Source organism: Stenella coeruleoalba, assembly GCF_951394435.1.
Source record: "Stenella coeruleoalba genome assembly, chromosome: 5".
Lineage (NCBI taxonomy): Eukaryota > Metazoa > Chordata > Mammalia > Artiodactyla > Delphinidae > Stenella > Stenella coeruleoalba.
The window spans coordinates 47,812,777-47,827,589 of NC_137150.1; positions in this window are offsets into that span (position 1 = coordinate 47,812,777).

Below are 14,813 nucleotides of genomic sequence, written 5' to 3' on the forward strand. Positions count from 1 at the left end.
CTAGCAGAACGTAGGTACTACGTCTGGACTTCAGTAAGGCTGTAATCAGAACCACATTGCTTTGTAACAGGAAATCTGGGCTTCTAAGAACTGCAAAGTGGAGATTTACCAACTGACCTAATCATGCAAAGAAAATGTCAAACTGCAATAACAGATTTTTGTACTTCTGTCTGCCGAAAGAGCAGAGGTTGGGGCCCCTGCCCAGCATAGATCAAGAAGCACACAATCATCCAGGCTCCATGTTTCAGTAAAGAGTTTTGCTTAAATGTGCCAGATATTGTTAAAAATACAAAGAACCCTGTTCATAAACACCAGGCTTTCTACTGATCCAAAAGCACATGTTTATTTGTGTGGTCGGTGGCCTGCATATTTTAAGAATCATGTAAATAATAAAGTCAAACTACTTTAGTTGATAAGAGTGAAATTGATGGCCCAATAATCAGACACATTTGTGGGCTGTTGTATCTGTACATACGCTATTTATGAGAAATAGTGACCGTATACTTGTGAGAGACTTAATAAAAACATATTTCAATATTTACATCTTCCTTAATGGGAAAAGAGGGCCTTTCTCTTCTTTGCTTCATGAACACAACTAGAAAACAGAAATAATAATTTAAAAAACCTGTAATAACTATTCATTAGCTATGCCTCCAGGGAAAAAGCAATACAACAGTTTAAGACCAATCAGATCTGGAATGGAAAGCTTTCTAAGCATTAAATATAATCAGAGTATTTGAATTATTTCTTACCTTAGGAGAGAAAAGTAGGTAAGTCTACTTCTCAGACTGAGACAATTGATGGTTACCCCATTTGAACCCTAACCAGAATGAAAATTAAAATTAAAGTCTTCAATCTCACAGAATAAAGTACCCTAATCATAATTTTAGAATGTTTTGATGTTTCCTTGAAATACTTTCACATTTGTGTTAGACCACTAGATGATTCTTTTTGAAGCCAAATGTTTGACTGAGTAACCATTTTTTTTTTGCCTTTTGGGAGGTCTGAGGTCTTCTGCCAGCGTTCAGTAGGTGTTCTATAGGAGCAGTTCCACGTGTAGATGTATTTCTGATGTATCTGTGGGGAGGAAGGTGATCTCTGTGTCTTACTCTTCCACCATCTTCCTCCAATCCCATTTTTTTTTTTTTTGTATCCCACCTCACCCTCACTCTTCTGTCTATAGAGTCCTCCAAACGCAGACCATGCTCCCTGCAGAACTGAGTCCAAGCTAAAGGCATCACCTGTCATCAATGAATGTTTTAAAAAGTGCTAATAGAAAAATCAATATTCATTTTCAAAATTTATACATGTATTTTTACATTGTCTATTTTTACATATTTCTTTTTCTCAGACCAAGCCAGAGACAAGTTGAAGTTCGCATATAAATAACTCAAAATCTTTTTCTGATTTTTGGCAATGCATGGCTGGTCATTTGTGATCTTTGCACATATATCTGGATGGCAGACTTTTCACTTTTGCAACCAAGAGTTGACATCTCCACTTTGATCATGGCATACTTTCTCTCTGAGCCTGCCTGAGACCTCACCACAGAGCTGCTGCAGAGACATGAAAGCTACTTAAGGAGATGAAACCTCCTTGCTCTTCCTGAGCTATGTGCAAATGGAAGTGAGTTTTCTCATATAAACATACAAGAAACACTTTCTTAATAAACTGCCAAAGAAAGACCTGAGGGAAAATCTCCAGGACTTCAGACAACCTGGACATGTTTTTTTTTTTTAAAAAAAAAAAAAAGAGAGGGAGAGAGAGATGTAAAGGTAGAGCATTTGTTTCATGTTTTATTATCCAAATAGGCTGATGGATACAGAGTAAGTCAATAACAAGATGGTCAAAATGGAAATGCAGAGTGTCAGTGAAGTCAGCATCAAATTCCATATCCCCCCAGCTCACCATGCTTCTACTGCCAAGTTATATGGTATATTATGGCTTTAACGTGAACTACAACTTGCAGGGGGCAATGGGGGCTGGCGTTGTTTTAAATTGTAATTTTATGGGACAGCTGATTAAGGGAAGTCACAGACCAGATGAAATGTTTGGCTTTGATTTGAACCCACTGCTCAGAGGCTCCTTTTGGGTATCAGAACTAATAACAAGTAAAAGCAGGAAACAGCATCTTTAATAATTAAAAGGAAAAGAAAGAAAATTGCAACTTCAGGTGTGCATTTAAAGAGTCACTTCAGACTCAGACACTGCTTGACCATAGATCCAGGATAAAATAAAGCCAATATTGGAGTGTTAACTAATGATGTGAATTAAGAAATCTAAACCTTGGTTAGAGATAATTAAGACTTAAAATATAATCGTTTCATTTAGCATTCAACAATATAAATTATTTTAGTCTGTTCAGTATCTTTAAAAACACTCAAAATATACTGTTTAAAGCCTCATGGTTTAATAAGGTCAAACATACACTCTGGTAGGAAGAGAGACTGACTTACAAATTTGGAAATTTTCATTGAGTTATATGAAATAAGAAGCTAGTTCTCTCCTGAATGTTAAAGATGAACAATATGTTTTTTTTCCCAATTAATTACTGGGTCAACATCACCAACACTCGAGGACACTATTTAGTATAAATAACTTTAAAATATTAATATAAAAGCTAATTTCCAGACTGTATTGGTTGTGATATTACTGAGTTATTTCTTAAAGCATGAATAATATGGTTCATTATTTTATTTGAGACTTTAGGGTAATTTAGACTCATCTAATACCCAAATCCAATAAATATATTGATAAGTATTATTTTTATGTCAGTCCAGGGAGCTAGAACAACAGTTCTTACCATGAAAAGGTTGCTGACGTAAAAACCAATTTAAATGAATTGAAGAGGAATGGTCCCACTTAAATAATTATCAGTTATCTCTTTTCCAAATGAGCTCTTGAAGAATATCCTATTTTACCTGAATATTTATCTTCAGTTTTGATTACTTTCCTTTTTCAATTACTACATTTGAGTACTTTCCTTTTTCAATTACTACATTCACACGTCTAATCCAGAGATTATGAAAAATAAATAATTTGCTTCTATGCCATTGTTCAATTTTAGAATTGTGAATGACCTACCTGAATAATGAGTGGTTATTCATTTGTTAAGGATCTCCAGTGGAATTTATCCTAAATCTATGTAAGTAGTAAGGGACATTTGTGATATAAACAAAGGGAAAAAACAGAAAACTATAACTTGTCTTGTTTTTTGTACTTATTTTATGGATGGGGACTCTCTGGTTTAAGACTCACGGTTTGGATTTACTTTTAAAAGTATAGAATCATGTTTTAGTGTAAATTCTGCAAGCAGAACGGTGTTTCTTACTACTGAGTCATACTGTCTGCGAGAACTAGAAAGGATTCTTTATATTTGCTGTTTGTGTGTTTTAAGTCTTCTAAATTTTCTTTCCCAAACCAATGGAAGCATACAAACGTTGCATTGTAAATGCACACAATGGTGTGAGCTAACCTGACATAATATGACTGCTGTTGACTGTGACTCAAAAAAAACATTTTTCCTCCAGCAGCTGCTTCTGACTCCAGTTTTAAAACATTATTTCCATGCACATCCATAAAATATTTAGAATTTCTGAGTTTGTAACTCTCCTGCCGATTTTAACACTGGTCTTGAACTGTTGTCCTTAGAAAGATAAAGCACATATAAGACTGAATTCCACACGAGCCCCCTATTTATGTAAAAAGAGTTCTCCATAAGTGCTTTCACATTCCGGATTGACTTTGTTGTTCAGCAAAGTGAATACATCGTTCATTAGAGTTTTAATATAAACCAATGTAAAATGAGAGTTTAGGTAGGCACAGAATCTGCAAATATAATGGAAAACAGTAAAGAATAATTTTGCATTATGAGAATTGTATCTGGAAACAGAAAAGTCTCCAGCTTTTATCAAATTATGAGCCATCAAGGATGACTGAGCTCTCTAAAAATTTTCCTGCCCATATTTTTCAAGTTAATAAAAGTTTTATTCTCGTATCCTTTTAAAAAATATCCAAACACCTAGTTCAGAAAAGTATTCTTTATTGATAGGCGGCAGTCTTAATTTCTTCAGCAAAGAAGAAGTCATAAATACTTGCTATCTAAAGGAAAAATTTAAAAATTACTCAACTAACTGTCAGATACTTGCAACAGGGTGATCACATACAGGGTACGTTGCAGACCAGCCATCCTTGTAGCTGGGGGGAAGCCAACATCATTTGGGTGGAACGGCACTAAAGTCTATAGTGGAATCTGTCTTTCCAAATCAAACCTAGCTTTCTTTGCTTTCTCTTTTTACTCTTGCCTTTTCCCTTTTCCCCTCTCTTTTCTTTATGTTCCATTGAAGTTTTGGCCTTCTCACTGCTCAACTCAAATGGAGCATCTAGGACCAAGCAGGTTTTTCTATTTGACCTGAATTTTCATCCAAATGATTTACGTCCTATAGACACAACAACATTTTTCAAAATAAGATCTGGCAACATTCGACTGTGGGGTTCAACTGCAGAGACCAAAAATGCAAGGTGCTATGATGGTGTTTTATAGTGTCTAGTGGAAAAACTCGTAAGTGGAATTCTTTCTCCATCAACTTTCTTACATTAAAAGGATCAATTTTTAGAAATAAACTCAGGTTTACGGAAGAATCATCAAACACAAAGTCTTGGTTCCTTAGGGCAAAACTGCTCACTTAAGACACGTTTTTACAATTTGCTTCTATTCCAAACGTTTGATCATTTTATTATGTTTGAGGGAGTGAAAACTTTCTCTTCTGGTGCTTCTTGCATTCTCCAGTAAATGTTGTTTATAAAAACTGTAAACAAATCTGACTGAATACACAAAATTACCATCTAAGAATATAGCCTAAAGTAATCATTTTCAAAAGAATTTTAAGGTGGTAATATTGCAGATCCTTAGTAGAAAACAGGTTTTAGAAATTTGTCTTGATAGTCAAGCTATGAAAAAGATAGTCTAGATACATATTTTAATAATACACCAGATTCTTTGACAACAGAAATTAATACAATGTAATAATATAAAATATTTCAGGACATTATTAAAAATAATATATGTAGATTTCATTTTTAAATTACCATTAAATTTTAATTTGCATTACATTTTTAAGTCAACTAATTTTAAGAAGTTCCATACGACACTTGAAAATGAGTGTTGATATAAATATGAATTTTTTTAAAGGACACAGACTTTTCCAATGGCTTTGAAAATCGTCTTAAGAATAGCTTTAACTTTAGTGTTCCATATTGTCAATAGTATTAAAATAATTTAAATTGAAATTTGTTAAACTAAAAAATTAACAGTTATATATTTTAATGTTATTAAGTCAAAAATATTTATTTGTAAAAAAATATTTAGTTCTTTCCATTACAGAATGAAATAATATAATATTCTTAGGGAAATAATATTGACCTTTTTCTCTCAATAATGTAGACTGGTATGTACTCTCTCTTTATTCCATGGTGTGAACACAAACGGGAAGCACAAAATATATTTTTCTAAACTAGTTTGAAATCTTTTTTTAAGAACTGGAGTATACTTAGCATGTACGGCTCTCAGCTGTTTGTTTGTTTTTTAGACAGGATATAGCAGTAACTTCCTACAATTTTAACCCATTTGAAAAATATACTTATTCAAAAAGTCTTAATGGCAAAAGATAAAACCAAGAATCACTGCCACATTTATAGTAGGAAATTTGAAAACTTATATTCTTATGGGTTTTTTTGCAAGGAAATTTTTTTCCCCCCAAATGCCTTTTCAAATAACATAGAGCTCATGATAAACAAGATGTATCTTGCAAAAAAGATCACATATTAAGTAGGTAGTTAACCCAAAGTGCAATATTCCCCACGTTTCCTAATTATTTGGAAATACTTTCCAGTGTCAAGGAATAGTTCATTTATTTATATTTATATAACGTTTAAGAAACGATAATGTAATTTTAGTCAAGAAATTACTTAAGTGAAATTATACGACTTGTGACTAACACTGTGTGCTTTTGTTTTTAAAAGAAAAAATAGAGTTAAGTACATTGTTGGGATGTATTTATAGAGCATTTTTATTGTTAGGTTATGCTTTTAGAGCTTTAGGAACATTTGAGAACAATAATCAGTGGTGTGTAATGGTATTGTTAGCGGAGTCCTTTCTATTGAATTTTCAAGATGTTGTAAAATGAGATTATGTGAGTAGCACCTCTGGACACTTTTTCCCATCATTGTGTTGGTATCAATCGCTGACTTCCACCATTTCTCCGGGTATTAAATAGAAACACTGTTTCCCACTGCCTTGATTGGAGGGTTTATAATACATGACAGAACTGATAACCCTACTGAGATTAAGCATTGTAACCTTATGAAAGCTAAACGAAACCTTCAGCTACAGAGTGTCTCCAAGACAGACATGAGAAGGTATAAGAAGTTTTACTTTCATCTCTTATTTTGACAAAGCACTTCTCTCCCTAAGCATACCCAGAAGGATAGAGAGAAACCCTATGTCTTCTTTCACTTCAGCCACAGTCTAGCAGCCCTTCTACCCACACAGGCAACCGTGTCAGACGCGGATGATAGTACCTCGCTGCAGAAAGTGTAGTTCATGCTCACTTTGTGAGCACGGACAGATCGCCAGCACACACCAGCTCAGTTTCCAATTGGCAGGGCTCGGCATGGCTGGAAATTGAAATATGGATGAAAAACAGGTGTCTATTCCTGGCTCTGCCCCTGGAGTCATCTGTAACTGTGGAAAACGTCTTCTCACACTTGCCTGTTTCACACACACACACAAAGAAAATGAAATTTAACAATTGGTCACTGACCTTCCTCTATAAGTATCTGTGAGGTCAGATATTAACGTATCACCTAGTCTAATACATTGAAGGTGGTATACCAGTCCATGAGGCCTGGCTCTAGAGACTAATAGATCTACATCCAATCACTGGCATTGTAAAGATTTTTGTTACATTTTTATCATTCTCATTGGTTATGGGCAATCCCCTATGACCACGAGTACAGAAATTGCATACACTTTACTCTCCTTTCCCCAGGCTCTTAGGAAGGCAGCCATCTCAAAGTAATCTTGGAGAGTGGCTTGTTAGCAGAGAACTGCTACCTAGAAATGAATTGTTTTTAAATCTTTCCACCTCTCATTTATTGCCCTTACTTATGTTGATCCCTCTTTCAAACGCACCCAATCCACCCAGTGTTCTCATTGACTTAGAAGTTTAGTCCCCACCCAACTTCCATGAAGTGCTGCTTGGATTCTGGCTCAGGACTCCCCTTTCCTCTCTCAAAATGTATGTTTTACAATTCATTTTGAGAGAGAAATATCAGCTGACCCATTAGAAAGAATGTAAGCTGAGGCTGGAGTACCTGGTGACAACTTAATGTTGTAAAAGAGCATTTTCGTGTTGTCAGTTGACAGTGTCTTAATCCAAAGGAATCGTTTTCTTCAGGGTACATTTTATAGAAACTTATTTATGTTAAAAAATATCTCAAAAACAGAAATTTTCTGGAAAGAAATTTTAGTTAACTGCAAAGTTACAGTGGATAGTGATAGCCTTATGCTTCTCTGAGCTTGTCAAATTGTATGTGATGTGTTTCATTTAATTCTGGACTCCTTATTCTAAAAGGATTGACAAATCATAAGGTATTTAGATAAGTATGACAGAAAAGGGAAGAGGTCTGAAAATTGAATCATGTTAAGAACAATTAAAGTAACTATGGATGTGTTGTGTAGAGAAGAGAAGGTTTGGAGACATGATGGGCCCATGATCTTTAGTGGACAGTGATATAGCAGAGGCGTTAAACTTCTTCAGCATGGTTCCTGAGAGCCCCACAAGTTACAGGAAGAAAAATGCAGCTCAATGTATAGCAGAAAAATGTACCGGATAGATCTGGTAAAAATGAGAATCTTCTTTATGAAAATATCCGAGATAGGTATTAAATGGCTGCAATTAACAAAATTTTAGTGTAGAATAATTTTCTAAGTAGATTATTGAGAGAAAAGAAGAGTAAGGAGACACTTATAGGACTCAACTGCAGACAGTACAGGCAGGCTTCCTAAAAACCAAAAGAGTGTCAGGTCTCCTCTCCCCATCTCTCCCTCTTGGGAACCACACAGACTCATCTTTCTCTTTCTCTCTTTAAATCTACTACATTCTTCTCTCTGCAGGATGACTTGATCTTCAGAAATTTCTGGCTTCTGTGCCTCCATAATTTCAACAGGCATGTGGCTCTGGTTGGCCATAGCAACAACTCTGTTACCCAACAACATTCTAGGACCCAAGAGCATCTCTCTGCCATTTCTGGGTTTTATGATTCAAATTTTTCCAACAGGATTTTGTTGGTTGCTCTTGAGTCCAGTTTCCCACAACTGATTCAATTTGTTGTACTAAGTGGGTTTTTTCCAGTTACCAAGACCTTTGGCCAAGTACTGGGACAATGGGCAGATTCTTTTAGAAGAGAGTATAAGGCAGACAGTCACTAGCATCTCTAGAACATGAGAGCGAATACCCTCCTGCTGGAAGTGGAGCAGAGACTGAAGAATCATCCCTTGGTATTAATGTCACCTTAGTCCACTATTATGTCCACTATTAATGTCACCTTAGTCCAAGTCACCATTGTCTCTCACCTGAAATATTTCAAATGTCTCCCAAATTTCATTCCAAGGTCATTCTAACCCCATTTTCCACATTGCAGCTAGAGCAATTTTTCCAACCAGTTCTGATCATGTCATCATGTTTAAAACAAGATTTATCAGGCTCTAAGTTCAAATTCAAATATCCTTCAAGAATCCACACAGTCTGGGTTTGGCAACCTCTCTGGCCTCATCATATACCACTTTGCTCCTTGCTCTCAGTGCTCCAACCATAGAGTTTACCTCCAAAAATGGAAATTTACCAAGTTTTCTATCCCCTCAGGACTTATGTACTTGCTACTTCCTGTACCAGGAACACTTTTGTTCTACCACCCTTAGGCTAGATAACTTCAGCTTAGCCTTTACATTTCAAATTAAGTATTATGTTTTCAGGGAGGTCACCCCCCCTCCTCCCGCCCCATGAATGTTTGCTCCCATGGCATGCAGTTATCACTCTTGCAACTTTCAACTCAGTTGAATTCATTAGTTCAATGTCTGTCTTTCCCACCAGAATATAAAATCAATGAGGACACCTACTAATGTCAAATGAGGACAGTGCTTGACATAAAATATAACTCAATATATATTATGGAGAAAATGAATTATTGGAAAGATTTAGATCTAATACCAGGCATTCTGAAGATGTGAAATTCTAATTTCCTTACATTTTCAGAGATGATGAAAACTTCACATGTCTTAAAAACCCAAAACATAGTTAGAGAAAGCAAGACCCTTTATGAAAACTTCTAAAATCAAAAGTGTACTTTAAAAAGTGTTAGGTTATTTCTCCAAGGATGAAAAGCAATAAAAATTTTATGTAGGTTATGTTCGGTATAACTAAACATTGGTATAAAGACATGTCAGACAAGCAGGAAAAATAACAGATTTTAATTCTTTCAGGAAATTTGTATATCAAGTACCTAATATATGCCAGGAACTATTCTAGATATTTTAGATACAGGGTGAAAAAAATAGAAAATAATTCTTGCTCTCAGGGAGTTTATACTCTGGTAGAATAGCATTGTTAATCAAATATAGAAAAATAGGAAAGAAAAAGAAAACAATGAGGTGTTCACCCAGACTTGATCAAAATTTTAAAACTTAAATATTTCTAAAGTTGACCTATGAAACAATGTTTTCTCTCCTATCCATTAATCTCCTAGGGAATCTTCTAGCTATTGCATAGAGACACAAGGAAAAGACTTTAAATAAATGTTGAAGCACAGGTAGATGTAACTTCTTTGTAGATTTGCCAATTCAGAGATCTATGTCTAAATAAATTATGTAAATATTATTTGAATTTGGATAACAAACATCTCAAAGCAACAAAAATGCTAAGATCCTCATGCATCACACACTAAGTAATTCTATCCAAAATGTTTACAAAGAATAAGTTAATTTTAGTGACGCTGCCCCTCTTCATTTCCTCTAACACCCAGCTGGGTAGCAGAGAGATTATGGAGAGAATAAGATGCCTAACAGTCTCCAGATCAGATTGGTCATGGGGATACGTGAGAATCTAGATGCCAAGAGTTGAAAAGAAACCTTGGAAAAGGAGTTGATACGATATGTCTTTTAATCCCTTTTGTTTTAAATCCAAGGAATTCTATGTTGGTTGCAAGGCAAACAATAGACTCTGTAAGAGCAGAGTTCACAGTACAATAGGTGCTCCAAAAGGGATGTCAATGCAAAAGGAAATTGGGGCACTTAGAAAACAGAATGTTGCCTTTCGTCTTAAAATCCAAGCCAAATTTAACTCAGAGAAGACAATTCTGAATTTAATAAATGTCTGTGGATTCTGTCATTCGTTTACACAGAACCCACAAATATGTCCAACAGAGATCATCAGTGCAATATCTGATAACACTAAGAAGTCAATAATTCATTCACTCATTCATTTGACAAATATGTATTTTTAAAATAAATTTATTTATTTATTTTTAGCTGCATTGGGTCTGTTGCTGTGCGAGGGTTTTCTCTAGTTGTGGCAAGCAGGGGCTACTCTTTGTTGCAGTGTGTGGGCTTCTCTTTGCGGTGGTTTCTCTTGTTGCGAAGCATGGGCTCTAGGCACGTGGGCTTCAGTAGTTGTGGTACGTGGACTCAGTAGTTGTGGCTCGCGGGCTCCAGAGCACAGGGTCAGTAGTTTTGGCGCACGGGCTTAGTTGCTCTGCGACATGTGGGATATTCCCGGGCCAGGGCTCAAACCCGTGTCCCCTGCATTGGCAGGCAGATTCTTAACCACTGCGCCACCAGGGAAGTCCGACAAATATGTATTGAAGACTACTGTATATCAGGTACAGTTTTAGACACTAAGGATAAAGAATGGAATAAAACAAATTCTGCCCTTACACAGAGTACAATCTAGTGTGGAAGATAAACATAGAGCAAATAAATACATGTCTAGTATAGTGTCAGATAGTGACAGTGCTATGAAAGAAAATGTAACAATGTAAGGAGATTGAGAATACTGGGAAGTGGTCTTTAGGATAAGTTGGGCAGATATGACTTGTCTGTTAAGGTGACATTTATGCTAGAGAGGAGTGAGTCAGGAGAAGCCTGTCCAGAGGGGAGTGTGGAGAGGGAGCTGGGGTCCAGATAATGAGGGCACTATGGACCATGACAGGATATAGTGGTGGCTTGGAGAAGAGTAATAGGAGGTGGTGAAAGTAGTCAAATTCTGGAGAAAGAGAGAGAGGGAGAGGAGAGGGAGAGGAGAGGGAGAGGAGAGGGAGAGGGAGAGGGAGAGGTGACACTATCTATCCATCATCTATCTATCTATCTATCTATCTATCATCTATCTATCTATCTATCATCTACTCAAGCTCACAAATAGAATCTTGGTGCTAGATCACCAGTCAGCATTGAAAACCCCATCAAGGATGATAAAGAGAGCACCAGTGATACTTGACTTGTAGTCCTGGTGCAATCGTTAAAATGTTCACTGGTAGTGACCTTGGAACTGTGCTTCCTGATAACAGTGTCAGTGATAGAAACCAAAATAATAACAGAAGCAAGTTGGGAACAATTTTTATAATGAGCACCAATGTTGGTGAGGCAGGTGAGAGAGCATCTAATAGTTATCGAAATGCTTTCTTTTGACCTTTTGCAAGTGAATGTTGGAAGCACAGGTCTAGAAACTGGGCAAAGCATGGATCCTGGAGGAGGATGATGGACAATTAAAAACTCAACCAAGTAGTAGCCTTACTTGTAGCTGCTATGCTTGATATGGTATCTTTGCTAGAGCAGATTAATAAGGCCTCAGGTACATTGAATATGGCCACTGTTCTGGTGAAGTGCATTCTTTTCTAATTGTATCAGAATGGAAGATCAGGAACAGTTCATATTCACTTGAGACAGAAAACAGTGTATATGTGTTATTTTGTCCTCGGGGTTAACTCTTACCCGCTGTCAGAGGATCATCCAAAAACCTTCACCATATAGATATTCTGCAGAAAATCACATTGGTACAGCATATTGATGATGTCATGTTAATTAGACAGAATGATCAAGAAGTGGCAAGTGTATTGGAGATCTTGATAAGACACACGCATTCCAGGTTAGAAATTAACCCAACAAAAATTAGGAGACTGGCCAGTCAGTGAAGATCTTTGAGAGGCAGTGATCTGGGACACATCAGAACTTCCCATCAGGTGGATTCATGGATGGGTTACCTCAGACTGTTTATGCAAGCCCAAAATAAATGACAACTGTTCTACTGCCTCACTAATAGGTAGTACTGAAAAGGAGTGGTGATGGGAAATTCTCTTAATGAGAACTGGGCGTAAACTCAGTTATCCTGTTCACCAGGTCACCCACTTTGTATAAAAAAATAAGTAGTTCATGTTAGAATGTATACAGCCTTGTAACTAATTTGACTGGTTATTCTGAACCCTGATGGAGAAAGATTGGCAGGTGAGGGACAGGGAAGGTTAGCAAAAAGGAATAAGGATAGATTAATGTGAGTGGTCATGAAGTATGAAGATCTTTGTATCACATAATGTCTCTCACAAGACAGCAGCTGCCAGAGAAGAGGCCTTAAACAACCAAATAGAAAAAATGACTCAGTTATTTGACATCACCCTTCCTGTCACTGGCAGCCTCCATTCTTGTACAGTACACGCAAGAATGGGAGGAATGGAGATTCTGCACAGGACCAAAAGCACAAGCTCTCCCTCACTGAAGCTGATCTAGCTACACCTGCTGCCAAATGTCCAAACAGTCATCACTGGAGAATAATATTGAGTCCTCTATATCAGGGTCCCCAACCCCCGGGCCACGGGCACTTACTGGTCCACGGCCTGCACAGCAGGAGGTGAGTGGTGGGCGAGTGAGCAAAGCTTCATCTGCCGCTCCCCATCGCTCAGCATTACCACCTGAACCACCCCCCACCCCCAGTCCATGGAAGAATTGTCTTCCATGAAACTGGTCCCTGGTGCCAGAAAGGTTGGGGACCTCTGCTCTCTATGGTACCATATTTCAAGGAGAACAATTTTGGAGAAGCTGATGATAGTATTGGACCACTTCTACCTATATTCAACATATATTCTAAGTATGGATTTGCCTTTTTTGCTTGAGGCCCTCAACTAGCACCATGAGCTGAGGTTGTGCAGAGTTTCACTGCTAGCACTACACAACACTGCATAAGACCAAGGGATTCTCTACAGCAAAAGAAGTACAGTGCTGGGCACAAGACAATGGGATCCATTGGGTATGTCTCATGACACACCACCTAGCTGGCCTGATAGGATGATGGAAGAGTAGTTGAGGGACCAGCTTGGAAATGATACATTCAATGCATAGAATACCTGAGTCCAAGATCCAAGGAGTAGAAGTAAGAGTGGTCCCACTACCATGATTCTCATTGACTTGAGGAATTTGTACTTTCCATACGTGCAGGTCTAGAGGTCCTGATTCCCAAAGGGAAGTGCTTTTACCAGGGAACGTTATATTAAACTTTAAGCCACAGCTGCTGCCTACTCACTTTGCACTTATCATGTCAAGAGACCAGCAGCAAGGAAAGAGATGACTATGCTAGCAGGGATAATTAACCCTGATCAACAGGGGAGGGAGAGTTGCCATCACACAAAGGAGGCAGGGAAGAATATGTTTGGTACTCATGTGATCTACCTGGGTTTCTCTTGATACTTCTTCACCAATTTTGATGGTAAATGGAGAAGTGAAGTAGCACAGACAGAGAAAGTCATGGTGACCATGTAATCAAACCACTGAGAGATGAGAGTCTGGATCATCCTCACAAGGTAAGTCGCCTAGACCAGCATATAGACTAACCAAGGGAATTTTAAAATGAGTGACAGAGGTGGGAGATAATGAATATCTGTTGCAACCTCAATACCAGCTATAGCAGTAGCAGCTGCAGTCCATCTTGCTAACATTTTTCTTTTAAGTTTCTCCATGAAAATATGTCCATCAGAATCATCTCCCAGAAAGTAGATCTGAGCTATGCCAAGAGTGCTCTCTATAGATGCTGGGATGTGCTATGCATATTTTCTTTTCCACTTCAATATTAATCATTCAGCCTGTCAGCTACTGAAAATTGCCCTCAGATGAGAGGAGTCACCTTATCCAAGACCATGTTCCCTTCCCGGGACCAGCCCTCCTCCAATGACTTGTTGATGCTGGATATCTAGGACCAGCCCCTTGACACAATTTGGGACAACTCTAAAGGTCATCTCAGCTCCAAAGCACTCCACAAAGTGGGCTGAGATCTTCATTGTAACTGCATCCCAGTTCCACTTCTTTCTCCCCTCTCCAGTCCTACCTCCTTCACTCCCAATGGTATTGATTCCAAATACATTCCCTAATAAATTTCCTGCACACAAATCTCCATTCCAAAGTCTTTCTCAATATCCCAACCTATACCACAGGATGAGGTATTAATTATTATTATTAGGCACTTAGTATAAGTTAATTTAATTTCCCTCCCCGCCCCAAATCCGTAAGGTTTATATCCCATTACAGTTGAGGAAAGTGAGATTTAGAGAAGTTAAATACCTCAGCCAATATCACACCACCTATAACTGGTGGAGTCAGGGTCTGAACCAGGTCAGCAAACTTCTCAAGCCTGTGCAAAGTATTATGAATGGCTGACTATTGTTGTCAGAGGCAATCGCGTGAACAAAGATATAGATAGGTAGATGATGAATTAGATAGA